The 14,112-nt window shown below is 34.1% G+C and overlaps 1 long non-coding RNA gene across 6 annotated transcripts in view; it reads right to left on the reverse strand.

Moving 5' to 3' along the window:
• Positions 1 to 14,112, reverse strand: part of LOC105063771 (uncharacterized) — an 864,622-nt gene that overhangs the window by 617,120 nt on the left and 233,390 nt on the right. For all 6 annotated transcript variants that reach the window (XR_006722441.2, XR_012508690.1, XR_012508689.1 and 3 more), the window contains exon 3: positions 1,625 to 1,731. This is a non-coding gene — a long non-coding RNA (uncharacterized LOC105063771). The remainder of the gene's footprint in view (positions 1 to 1,624; positions 1,732 to 14,112) is intronic.

The raw sequence follows: 14,112 nt of genomic DNA on the forward strand, positions 1-14,112 counted from the left end.
AATTAATTCTATTGGCAGAGTTTTGCTAATTGGTTTATCTGAAGGCTCTTGAAATACACTGACATACCTCTTCAATGACAGCCAGATTATGAACAAAGGACTGTTGCTTGTTGAAGTTGTCATTTGTACCTGATACTAATTACTGAAATAAATGTCATAAATGTGCCTCTCTGTTAAAAATCGTGGAGGAAAATAGGAGAATGAACTTCATGTTTAACCTTTCTCCTAAAATTAAAACTGGCTAGAAATTAAAATTCTTGCCATAACTGCTAGTTCCCCTGAGACTCCCCAGAAGTCTTGTAATAAAACTTTGACTTGGACTAATTTGAATGGCTACCTATTCCCTGCAACAATCCCTAATTGGTATCTGTAATAAAACATAAGCCATATAAATTGGACAAAATTTAATGGGAAACTTCCCCAGCTTAGCTATTTAGTGATTGTTCTTTAATTAGGAGTCCTTGATTACATTTTCATTCCTACAAGATGAGTCTGCAAGCAGAAAACAAAATACTTTCTTTTTCACCTCAACCTAGCTTCAACTCATATCTTCCCAAAGCACTTCGAACATACCAGTTCATGACCTTAACCTTCATCAAGAAGCCTGGCTGCTGTGGAAAACTGGTCTTCTACTTTTGGTAAATCAAAGGAGGAGAAAGACAAAGTCATATAGTGGGCCAGGAAGGCACAGTATGCTCAGTGTCCAATTAAGAAGTGAAATAGATTTATTTAGTTAAAACTACATGCAACCCCTTATTTTCAAGCATAATATCTTTAATTTACATGAAATTAGTCAAATTATAATATTTTCCCAAATGAAATAAATTTGACTAGCTTATTATTCAGACCCCTTCCAGTTTCCAACAAACTAAGCCAATGCTTATCTCAAGGCAATGAAAATTCAACAATTGGCTTAAAATTCACAAACCTACATTTGAAGTCATCATCTGAATCTCTAGAAATAAAAGAAACCATAAAACCTAATATTCTCCACAGCAGGAATAGCCATTTTATCTCGCCAAACTAACCTACCTCGAAAAAAAAATCATTTGAACAATGCTCACATGGCAGAGATATATACAACAACTCCAAAATTAATTTGCTGAAGAATTTAAAGCTCTAAATTGTGTATATAACCACTAACTTAACTAGTAAACCTTTCAAAGTTCTGGGTTTCTTTTAAGGTGATAGTAACCTGCCTCAGTGGCAAAGAGAAGGGATCCTTAGTATGTTATATTCTTAAAACCTAAATGAAAAAGATGCTAGTCTGCACTGGGAAATTTTCATATGTGAATAAATATCATCTAGCAATATTTTGTCTATCATTTGATAATATTTAAGCTATTTGATAACTATACTAAAAAATAATCTTTGCTTCTCACTGAGCTAAATCTCTTGGGTTTAATTCATCCATGTCCATCAAAGCCTTTCTAAGGCAAAAAATGAACCTGCACGCATGAGACAATTCCAATAAAAATATTTTCTAAACTTAACTAAATATTGCCCTTAACTCCTCAGACCGAAACTACAGGGTGAATTCATTTCAATATAACAACCATTACGAAATAATTTTAGAAAACCCCTGACAACAGTAAAATTGACCTTATTATATCAGTGTACTCACACATTTTGTTCACAGGCTCAGGACATAAGGACTCAAAACCACCTCTGATGCTTTCTGACAGATTGTAGATGAACCAGATTCCATAGGGGTGTACACGCCAAGGACATCTAGAAGCCAAATGACAAAAAATTAACATCTCCAGATTCTGTCTGTGTAGAACCAGGAGCAACTCTGAGATTTTTAAACTCTGAGTGTACTGTCAAGAGAATCAAGTCCATTTTTTTTTTTGTTAAGGTTTGTTGAGTTTCAGGGTTTCATTAAAAATAGCAGCATGTTTGAAACCAGTTTTTTTATATCAAAAACTTAAATTCTCTGTAATTTGCTTATATTAGTCTCAGTTTTCATTTCAAGAGGGATAGAATTTCAGACAGGGTGTTGCCTTTTTAAGGAGATTTATTTAAACATTTCTTGAATTTTACAACTAGAACTTTAATTCATTCACAAAAAGAACATCTTAAGACCATAAAACATAACGGTTAACAAGATGAGCTTTAAGAGTTGGTATCAGTTGAGTTGGCGTTTAGATTTTTAAAGGAAAAATGGGACTAACACATGTACCTATTTTATGATGGGGATGTTAGCATTAAACTTAGTACCTAACATATAGAGTTTAGAAATGTGAGACTTATTATTTTAATTATTAGTCCCCATTCAGCCAAAATTCACAGATAGTTAAGAGCCACTCTTCTTACTCCGTTTGTAGGTGGTCATTCCTTTTTAATTAATGAAAGCAGTTATTGTAGAAGATTGTTCCATAGTCAAAAGGGGAAAAGCAGAAAGTATTAATGGTGAGGCAAAGAACCTTCAACAAGCTCAGAAATTACCTCAAAACTCAAAACCAACATCAAAAGTCAGTAGCAGAGTCCCCAGAAATGAAAACGAAACAGTTGCACACACTACATAGCATGAGATGAAAGCGGCAAGACCCAGTGTTAGGAGGTGAACTACATCCTGTTGGTTCCCTCAGACTCATGCAAGGATACTAGACAGGTATAGCAGACTTGGCCTGGTTTCTTTAAAATCAAAATCAAACAAAATGCCTATGAGTGAGTAATTCATTTGAATGCAATTCCAGGAAGTATGATTAAATGATAAGGGAAGTCAAAACAAAAGAGAAAATAAATAAAAGGATATATTATCAAGTCAGCAATTGCTTGCTTAATTTAGCAAGACTTTCTGAGAAGCCTTACAAAACTGACTTCAGAACCATTTTTGTAAGGGAAGAAAAGGAGCATTAATCCATAAGCTCCCATTCCCCAGAGGTCAAGGATCACTCTGAACGTTGTCACCTCCCTTGTAGTTCCAAGTTGCTCATGCATGAATGTCAAACAAGTTCCCACAGGTGGTCTTATGCCATGTGCGTTGAGACTTTATTAATTTACATCTACATAAAATAAATTAGAGCCTGAATGTAACTGATAGCAAAAGCCATGGTTGAAATTAGTGTTGAGGCTTTAAAATGATGAGCAAGAGTTCAGCATACAAAAATCATTCAATGTTAATATGTCGCATGAACAGAATAAAGGAAACCAAGACACGTGATCATCTCAATTGATGCAGGAAAAGGATTTTACAAAATCCAGTACTCTTCAATGATAAATGCACTCAACATACAGGGAATAGAAGAAAACGTTATGGTAAATAAACACGATAAAGCACATTTATGAGAAACACACAATCAAAATTATACTCGATGAAAGACTTAAAGTTTATCATCTTAAATCAAAAACAAGATTAGGATGCAAATTCCACCTTTTCTATTCGACATTGTACTAGAAGCTCTAGCCATAGTTATTAGGCAAGGAAAAAAAAAAAAACAGTGTCCAAGTTGGAAAGGAAGGAGTGAAATTATTTATATTCACAGATGGCATGATTTTACACACAGAAAATCCAAAATATTCTGCAAAAAGACTACTAGAGCTAATAAACACATTCAGCAATAGTTCAGTATAAAGATCAACACACAAAAATCAACTACAATTCTATATAGTAGCAATGAATAATGTGAAGATGAAATTAAGAATATGTTTTTATTCACAAGTGTATCCAAAAAATGAAATAATTAGGAATAAAGTTAATCAAGGAGGTGCAAGTTGTACAGTAAAAATTACAAAACATTATTGAAAGAAATTAAAGACAAATAAAGTAAAAGACACCCCATGTTCATGAATTGGAAGACTTAATATTGTTAAAACAGCAGTACCACCCAAAGTAATCCAGAGACTCAGTATAATCCCAATATAAATCCCAATGACTTTCTTGTAAAAATGTGAAAGCATACCCTAAAATTCATATAGAAATAAAAACGACCATGAATCGCCAAAACAATCTTGAAAAAGAAGAACAAAGTTGAAGGACTCACATTTCTCCAATTTCCAAACTTAATCCAAAGCTTCAGCAATCTAAAAAATGTGGTACCAACATACAGATCAATAGAATAGAATCTAGAGTTCAGAAATAAACTATAGTTAATTCTTTTTGTCAAGAGTGCCAATATCATTCATTCAATGGGAAGGAAAGACTTTTTAACAAACGGTGTTGGGGCAAATAGCATCCAAATGCAAAAGAATAAATTTGGACCCTTATTTAATACCATATATTATACTCAAAATGGATCACGGACATGAATGTAAGAGATAAAACTTTAAAACTCTTAGAAGAAACACTAGGTAAATGTTCATGACCTTGAATTTGGTAATAGATTCTTAGATATTACACCAAAAGCACAAGCAACAAAATAAAAAATAGATAAACTGGACTTCATCAAAGCTAAAAACTTTTGTGCATATAAGAACATCATCAAGAAAGTGAAGGGGTAACCTACAGAATAGGAGAAAATATTTGCAAATCATATATCTGATAAAAACATACAATGCAAACACATGCATATAAATAAATGTTCATAGCAACACTATTCATAATAGCCAAAAGGTGAAAACAAATCAAATGTCAATCAACTGAAGAGTGAGTAAAAAAAAAATGCATTCAATGAAATATTATTCAGCCATAAAAAGAATGGAGCACTGATAATGTGACAATGTGAATGAACCCTAAAATTATGCAAAGTGGAAAGAAGCCAGACACAAAAGGTAACATATTGTATGATTCTATTTATAAGAAATATCCAATGTAGGTAAATTCATTGACAGGAAGTGGTTGCCAGGGAATAGGGAAATGGGTCCCAGGTGCTTAATGGATACAGTGTTTTCTTTTGAGGTGATAAAAATGCTTTGGAATAAAATAGGGGTGATAGTTGCGTAATATTGTGGATTGTCACTGAACTGTACAGTTTAAAATGGTTATCTTTATGTTATGTGAATTCCATCTCAAGTTTTTAAAATTAATGTACAAAAACATCTAGTACAGTTCTCTCAGTCCTCAGATTGCTATAGGTCTAGCTAACTGAAGTCATATCACAATCAAAGCAAATAAGTGTGTTTCCTGAGTATATGAGAGATCATTTGAGATGACAGTGGTAAATATGTTGAGAGGCTGAAGTAAATCACCTGAAGCTGCCCCTGTCAGCCCAAAGTTTTGCTGTAAGCCAACAGGGTCACCTTGGGTAAACAGAGTTCCTCCACACTTGTCAGCTCCTCTGTCTGAACCTAAATTACCCATAATATCCATCACCTATTCACGTGGTTTTTTAGAATACTATCTACATTATCCTACAGATAAGGGTCATGGTATCTCTAAACATGTTTATTTAAGCCAATAAACAGGGAGAAAAGACCACAATAGAAGGAGAGTAGAGGATAATTTTTTGGATCTGAAATTATATAATTATAACTGGAGATGACTGCACAAAGAACTATATAGCTTTCTCAATAAATAAATCAACTTCTGAAAATAGAAAATATATGTATGTATGTTCACAGGGGGTTGTGTATGTAATTTTTAAGAATGCAAGCATACTATCACATCTTTCTTCTACACAAACATGTCTCATTTATACTCTATTTACTGTAACAGATAATATTGAGTCCTGCTCAATTTTAAAAGCAGTAATTTTCAACATTTCTTACCACATCTTCATTGGATCCAAAGTCATGTAGCCCCAAGACAAGTTAATACCTTTTTAAATTAACAAAAGCTTTTTAAAATTATAACAATGAAAACACACACAGAGACGCACACCAACGACTGCTTAGTGAAAGTGTGGAATCTCTCTTTCACTGCCCCTCTCTTCTTTAAACTGCTTCTTGACAAACATTCCTCTTAAGATTCGAAAGGGAAGTACAAGTAACATTGCAGACAACCAGGAGTCCTAGAGAACTAATCCATTTCTGGCTAGAAAAGAACAGCATTAAATCCACCAGTCTCCTAGGATATTTTTCTACACCTCTTGAGTGGAACCCACTCTCTCCTCTCTGAGTCAGGATCAACTTCTAAAGAGATAGTCTCGGAACCCCTTTGATCTTTGTGAGCTTAAAGACTGCCTCCCCTACCCGCACTCATTATAGTTAATAATCCTCTTCCCTTTTCTTTTGGGAAAAAATGAAATATAAAATTTTTGACTGTTATCAACAATTCTTAAATGCCGTACTAATGTTGGTGTGTCCTTCTTACAAAATAAATTATAACTATGACAGCAAAAGTAGAGAGTGTGCAATATTTGCTAAATTCCTGTAGGAAGTCTCTATTTATCCAGAAATCACACTTGTTTACTGCTCTCTGCTTCTTATGATGCTGAAACTTCCATCTTATTGTACATTTAAAAATAAAAGTAAGGCTATGAGGGTCAAATATGAGGGTCAACTCGACCTTTCCCAAGAAAGTAAAACAAGAACTAACGTCCTCAACTGGCAGAAGTCACAATTCTGCAGACACCAGCAGTCAGTCTTTCGCAATTGCCCCACGAGTCATCAAGCACCACCCTGCTTGGACTTACCCCAGTGGAAGACTCACTGGAGCTCCTTTTTGGTGGCTATTTTATCTACCCAAGTAGCTTACTACAAGAGAAAAACCCATTTAGGCCTCTCTCTCAATTGTTTCAGGAAGAGGAGAAAATTTTATCTTACTCTGTGTGTGTGTGTGTGTGTGTGTGTGTGTGTGTGTATGTGTGACATATACTGACTTGCCAAATATCACAAGGTACACAGGGGGCCAGACCAGTATTTTGAACCCATGCTACATGACCATAAATCCTGTATTCTTTCCACTGTACCCTACTCCATCAATGTGGCCACTGGTTAAAAATAAAAGGCAAAAAAAAAACCTGCATTCATTTTAAATTTAAGAATCTAGGAACAACTAACAGCTTTTTAAAATTTGAGTACATGAAATAAATCAACTATATGTGATTTCCTAATGAACTTCCTTAATCTGCTAATCAATACATACGTAATATGAACCCATTTTCCAAAGATCTGTGTTCTTATTTACACTGAATTCAAAACACAACTTATTCACTTTAAACTGGAGGCATGTTTTGTTCCCTGCTCCTTTCCCTGCTATAAGAGATGATCATATATATGCATTGTAAAGATACTTCTCCTAACATAGCTACAAAAGGCAATTAAATGGGCTTAATAATTTTAGTTTTGTTTGCAGCCTCGAACAGAACGTGGCTATATGTGTAACCCTTTTTATGGGATCTTACTGAGATCAGAAAAGAATAATTATTCATTGATTAAAGCACAGTAAATCTCCTACACACTAAGGATAATTTATTCAGCTATAAAACCATGGTGCACACTTTTCTGCTATCATTCATTTACACACAAAAAGAAAATTATAGATACCACTTAGGAAAGAAATACTGATACTGAAAAATATTTTGTGTTTGAGATTAAGAGCTACTGGAAATCCACCCATACAACACCAACATTAAACACACACATACACACACTTTTGTTATCAGTAATGTCCTTATTTTATTCAGTGCTGTTTCTGTGAAAGAAAACTAGTATTAAACAGTGTGAAAATATAGTGCATCAGAAGCTAAGAACAAATTTATGCTTTTCACTTGAAGGAAAGACAACTATAAAAGAAACACATTATACATTTGATTCTAAAGTAAGTGAGTACAAGGCTAAAATAGGTAACATTTATTTAAAGTTTCTTGTTAGAGGGACAGTATGTGCAACTGCAGTACTGTTATTCTTGAGTAAATATTCATATATAATGAGTATACTATACACTAGAATGCTGTGAAAAATAAATAATAAATAAGAAAAATCTATACTGTTTTAATAGACCTCAGAGCTAAAAGGGAAAATAAACTCACAAAATTGAAATATATGAATGTAACTACATTTGCAGACATGTTTGACACCTCACATACATATAAATTCATTACTTTAGATTTCATCACATAGTAACTGAACCCACAACGAGGCACTGGAGAAACAAGGGTGAATGGGAGAGATAAGATGCCTGCCTGGATGCCTAATAGGCCTTAACGCCTAAATCTTTATAAGCATGTATGTACACCAAAAAAGCAAAGATGAAGAAGCATAGAGTGATGAGGGAAGTGCTGAGAATTTACTGATGACCCACTCAGCTCCGCTATACAGTGATACCTACTAAGTTAACAAAATCAGTAATTCCTATATTTTCATGTAGCTACACTGAAGCATTCATCATAACTTTCACCTCTACAAGTAACCTAGATCTTGGATTTCAGATACCCATATACTACTGCCATCCAAATTTGCTTAGTTCTAACCCATAGTAGGAAGAGAGAAAGCAGTGCCTAACTTTGATCAGCTGCCTCCGAAGTCTCCGATAACATCTTTAGACACACAAAACCATGCCTCTAAATCCCACTTAGGATCTAGATTATTCTTATTGCTCAGGGATCCAATGAATAACACAAAGGACGTCTACATTTCCCAGCACTCTCTGCAGTTAGAGGGGATCATGTAACTGAGTCACAGCCAGTGGAATGCAGATGGAAATGATGTATGCCACTTCAAACCTGGCTGCACAAGATACCACTCTCTCTTTTCTATCCACTGCCTGTGAGACACAAAGTGAGCTTGTATCTACATGTTGAAGATAGTAGCATTACAGCAGAAGAAACTCCTGGATCCCTGAATGACTGTATGACAAAAAACTTTCTGTACTTTTTTCATCACAGACCAGGAACAAAGAGTTTCCTGTTTAGATCTTGGTCACTTCAAAATAGTCTAGCAATCAAATTCCTAAAAGCTTAATAACCAACATCATGTTATGCGTATCTGTAAGGAATTAAGGTACAGAAGAAATGAGACTGGAAAGAAGACATAAATGATTGTCAAAGGAAAAGTAAGTTGAAAGTTTGTACTCTTTCTCTGAGGCACAGAATTCTAAACCCATATTATTACATATGCAATTCTCCACCACCTATACGATCATCACATCACCATCAATTCAACCCGTAAACTCCATCCCAATTACCGGACTGTGAAGTTTTTTAATCAGTTTATATACTGCCAGACCCAATTCTCAAATCATCTTCAGAGAAAATGTCCATGTGACCTCTCAATCCTTTGATAGCTTCCTCTTTGCATCCCCTGGCATCTATACATGCTCCATTCGAGTGAAGCTACTATATGTCACTCGTTGGATTTCCCTGTGACTATCTCAAAGGGAGGAATCCCCATTTTTGGCATTTTCAACACCCAGCCCAGAACTGTGCCCAGAGTATGTACTTATAAATATTTATTGAATCCATTCTTAGTAACTGACTTATAACTATTTGATAAAGTTTTTGTTCTAAACTTTTATTTTTGAGTTTTTTAATATGATTTCAAGTTACTTGAAGTCAAGGTTGTATTATGTACCTTTATCCCCCACAAGCCTAATTCTGTATTGTCATGCATTAAGTAGATAACCAAACAAGTATATTGAACAATTATGTGGAATTCATTCTTTATGTTTTTCCAAATGCTCAGAGAATAGTTAGAAAATTAGTCTATTTAGGGAAAAAAAAATTTTAAATGTGTACTTTCTACAGTCATTTATGACTTTACCTCTAATTCTTCTTGGGCCATTTGTGGCAATAAAACATAAGAAATCTTCAGGAACAGGTACAGAAAGAGTACCCGTAAAAATGTCCTATTATTTCATACAGAATTTTTTAAATGCATTCTTTCCATCTATAATGGGTGCATAACTGACCTCCTATCAGAAAGTTATCACCTCATAAATAAAAGTTTACTTCCTGTTACTTCTAACTAGCCATTTCTCCATATATTACCTTATATTTGCCTACAATTTAAGCATTATCATTCATTAGTAAAGGTGTTTCTATTTTGAGAAAAGAAAATCTCAAGCTACCTTAGTTTATACTTCTTCAGATCATCTAAATTTCATCTATTAATTTCTTGCTGTCTTGTCTACTTTCTAATTTTAATTTGGATTCTCATACAGATATGTCCATAGAAAGGGGCTATTCATGGATAGATGATTATTTTAGTATACGTGAAGGTAAAGTGTTCATTTACACAAATAAATTTACATTCTAGGATATTCATCAGTAACTGTGAAATTTGTTAAACATGTTTTTTCACAAGGACGCTGAACCACTGACTGCATGTTGACAATGTGGATCACAGTCAACTGGACAAGGTAATACCACTCCAATGGGGAATGCCACATTGGCCATCCAAGGTTCCTCTTGGGGGATGTGTGCCCTATTGTATACTTTACATTTCTGAGCATCTACTCTAGTGTATGACTGCCTAGTTATTTCAGGTCTTGTCTGCTAAAAAGGTAGTTGCACTAGATAACATTAAATATTCCTCTAAATCCTGAGAATCTATGGTTCCAAGCTGCAGGTACTTCCCACAGAGGTTGTATTTTATTCTTGTTTGTATCCCTATTATGGATTGAATGTTTGTTTCCCTCTAAAATTCATATGTTGAGAACTTAACCCCAAACATAATGTTACTAGAAGGTGATTAGGTCATGAAGCTGAAGCTTCATAAATGGGATTACAAAGAGCTCCCTTCCCTCTTCCACCAAGTGAGAACACAGCAAAAAAAGATGGCTATTTGTGAACTAGGAAGTAGGCTATTACCTGACACTAAATCTGCTAGTACCTTGACCTTGGACCTCCAGAACTGTGAGAAATAAACGTCTGTTGTTTATAAGCTACTTACTCTGTGATTTTTTTTTATAGCAGCCCATACAGACCAAGACAACCCTCTTACCATCCAACACAGTTCTAGATATAGTAGGCAATCAATATGAAATTGTTGAATTGTTTATTGATTTACCTTAGGCTTTAAAACTATCATTTTCCCTTTATCTTAATCAGCTATGAAAAGGTTATGGAGACTAGAGGTGATGGAAAGTGGGTATTGCACTCAGTAGAATTACTGCTCTGTGTCAGGCACTGAGGTTAATACTGAATCCAAACAAATTCAGAGGCAAGTATTATTTTATTTCCATTTGATAGATGAAGAATTTGTAGCTCAGAGCAATTATTTGCTCAGAATAACAATGATAATATTAAAAAATATAATTGGGAGAATCTGAATTAAGGGATGGTCTGCTTATCCTACTGTCACCCTCTGCCAGTCCCTTACAGTTTAACACCAACACTACAGAATTCCTACACAAAACAGACAGCTAGTATTTACAACATAAATGGCTTCTACATTGTTCTTTGAGCCAACGGGAATTCCAACAAGCTGGTGGTCACTTCATACTTTTCTTACTACTCTATACCACCCTCCATATTTCCCCTGAAATTTTGAAACATTTGTTTGGGATGCTAAGTTTTGTTTATTTTAAAAGTGCATCTATTTAATCTACTTAAAGGATTCAACATGCACCCCTTTGTTTTCTACGGATTAGTAAGAATAAAGTGGAAAAAAGAAAGACTTTCAGAAATAATCAAATAAGATTTCACTGGAAGCATAGGCCAGGAAGGCTAGAGAATACCAGAGAGAAAGGATGCCAGTGACTATAAGGATGAGAAAAGACAGTTGGAATTTCAAAAAGACATTTCATTTGAGTTAGAAGATATACACTGTTAAATATTCCCCTTCTTTTGATTTTCTTAAATTCTACTCTATTCACTAAAGTTCACACGTAAGTAGTTTTATTCTGAGGGAACTCAAAGAAGAGTACATCAAGATAATTAACAAAGATATTAAATCAAGGGGCATTAAGATTTTAGTAAGAGAATTTCAGTCCCTACAAAATTCTACTATATAATTAAGTAAATATCTAAGTGGGCTTAAAATTAGCAGCCCATCTTAGATATTGCCGTGACCTAGCCAGACCTTGACCAAAATTTTCTGAACTGAGAGAAATTGCTTGAAGAGTGTAGCTCACCGTTTTATCAACACACTTCTCTGAATGTAGAATGTTGGTACTAATTGCAGTGTAAAGGACGAAGTATGAGAAAAGGTTGGACACGTGAGCAACACTTTGTAGTTGCTGAATATAAGTCAACAAACTGACAATTTGTATCAACAAAATAAAAGCACTTCATTTTAATGTTACTGTGTTGGGCATTGCATATTTCATATACATATTTGGTTTAATAATTCCAACCTTCAAGTTTTGATAAAATATCTTTCTTTTATTAAAAAAGAGGTCTTTCTTTAATTCATTTTTAAGGGGGAGGTAATTAGGTTTGTTTATTTATTTCTGGAGAAGGTACTGCGGATTGAACCCAGGACCTTGTGTATGCTAAGCATGTACTCTAGCTCTTAAGCTATACCCTCCTCCCTATTTTTTTAAAGTCTTTATTGTCAGATCTAGAATCACATGGTATGCACTTATTCCTGCACATTCAGAGTGACCAAGGTAGTTACTTGATGAGTCTCTACCTCATGAGAATATATGATTTGTCAAGGAAAACAAATATTTTTTAATTACACAATTTCATAATTTCAACTTGTGATGATGTTGGTTATCTTAACATTTTACTTGGCAATGAATTGATAATCCTATATTGATTTCCAAATTTTTTTTCTAGGCCATGGAGCTCAGAAATTTGGAAACCACTGAAATTAGTATGTAAGAATAGGTCAAGGAATTGGAGTAGAAGGGCACTCTTGCACCTAAGGGAAAGAGAGAAACAGCATTGGAAAAGGAAGAGTGCTATAATCAAAGTAGGTATTTTTATGGTTCAAGATCTAAATGGTAGAGCCATTTTGATGGTGATGATCTTCAGTATGGAACTAAGTAAATAAGCTGCTGAAGCACACTGGAGATAACAACGATTTGCTGTGGACTTCTTATATGCCAAAGGTGTAATATATATTCATCATTAAAACAGATAGATGGGACATAATATAATTCTCACTCTACAGATGAAGGTAAGATGACACAAAGAGGGTAGGAAATTTCCCCAAGGTCACATAGCTAGAAGTGATTCAATCCAGCCTGTATTCAGAATTCAGTCTTTCAAATTCCATGCTCTATTGCCATCAATGAAAAAGAGCACTGGAGTAATGAAAACCAAAGTACAGTGAGACTGGGTAAATAGATGGGTCATCAGTATAATGGCTGAAAGAAGGTTGTAAACCAAGTTGTAAGATCCCCAATAAATATTAGTCAATGCACAGGAGGCTTTTGGAGTTTGTTGGCCATGAGGTAAACAAAACAGCCTAAATATAAATCAGAGAAACCTAGAAAGTAATGAAATATTTTCCCAGGAGCCAATGAAGTTAATTTTTTTTTCACTTTCCATAAGTAATTAAATTCAGTCCAAGCGTCCTTGGAAAATATGATTCAAAATGTAATTTTACGGAAATTTGCTTTATGATAGTAATCCCACCTTACAAAGAAAGTTGCAGATTCATAATTTCACTCCCATTATCAAATAGAAAAGATTCTCAGTTTTCCATTGCTATCAACAAGCTGGGAGGAACTTTATTTCTTTTGTATATTTTTAAATCTAGTTGTATCATTTTTGTCAATCTACCCTGGGAGATGGTATCTAGAATCAATTGGAATGTAGAGCAATGAACACATAAATTACTCTGTAATCACCAAATTGAATAAACATTTATGATTCTTTGATATCCAAAGTCCAAACAAGTTATTTTTAAATGGTATCTCTCTTATTCATTAAACATTGCAATCTTTATTAACAGATGTTATTATAAAGATATGTGTCTCTTCTCATGAACTAGTTTAACCCTCATGCAGCCACATGCAGCCTTCTTTCTGTTCATCATCATCACATTCCACTTTTACCACATTTCCTACCTCAGTCCAACATAGACAGCAAGTTTAGACATTCCCTTAAATAACTGGCCACATCAGAATAACATATCATTAATTATTATTATTTAAATCTTATTTTTTATAATGAAATTGTTATCCAAATTTACTTTTTATAATTAATTTCTGCCTAAAATGCAAAAAAAAATTAATTTCATAATTACAGTTTAACAATATAACTCACCAATTTCATCTGTTGATCCCCCCATAGTTGTAAATGTATGAATGTAATGGATGTAGTTACACACGTGTTTTTACTTATTTTCATAAAAGATAACACATTATAGAAAAGTCCATAAATGGCTGAATAAATT

Source organism: Camelus bactrianus, chromosome 8 (assembly GCF_048773025.1).
Source record: "Camelus bactrianus isolate YW-2024 breed Bactrian camel chromosome 8, ASM4877302v1, whole genome shotgun sequence".
In the NCBI taxonomy this organism is placed as follows: domain Eukaryota; kingdom Metazoa; phylum Chordata; class Mammalia; order Artiodactyla; family Camelidae; genus Camelus; species Camelus bactrianus.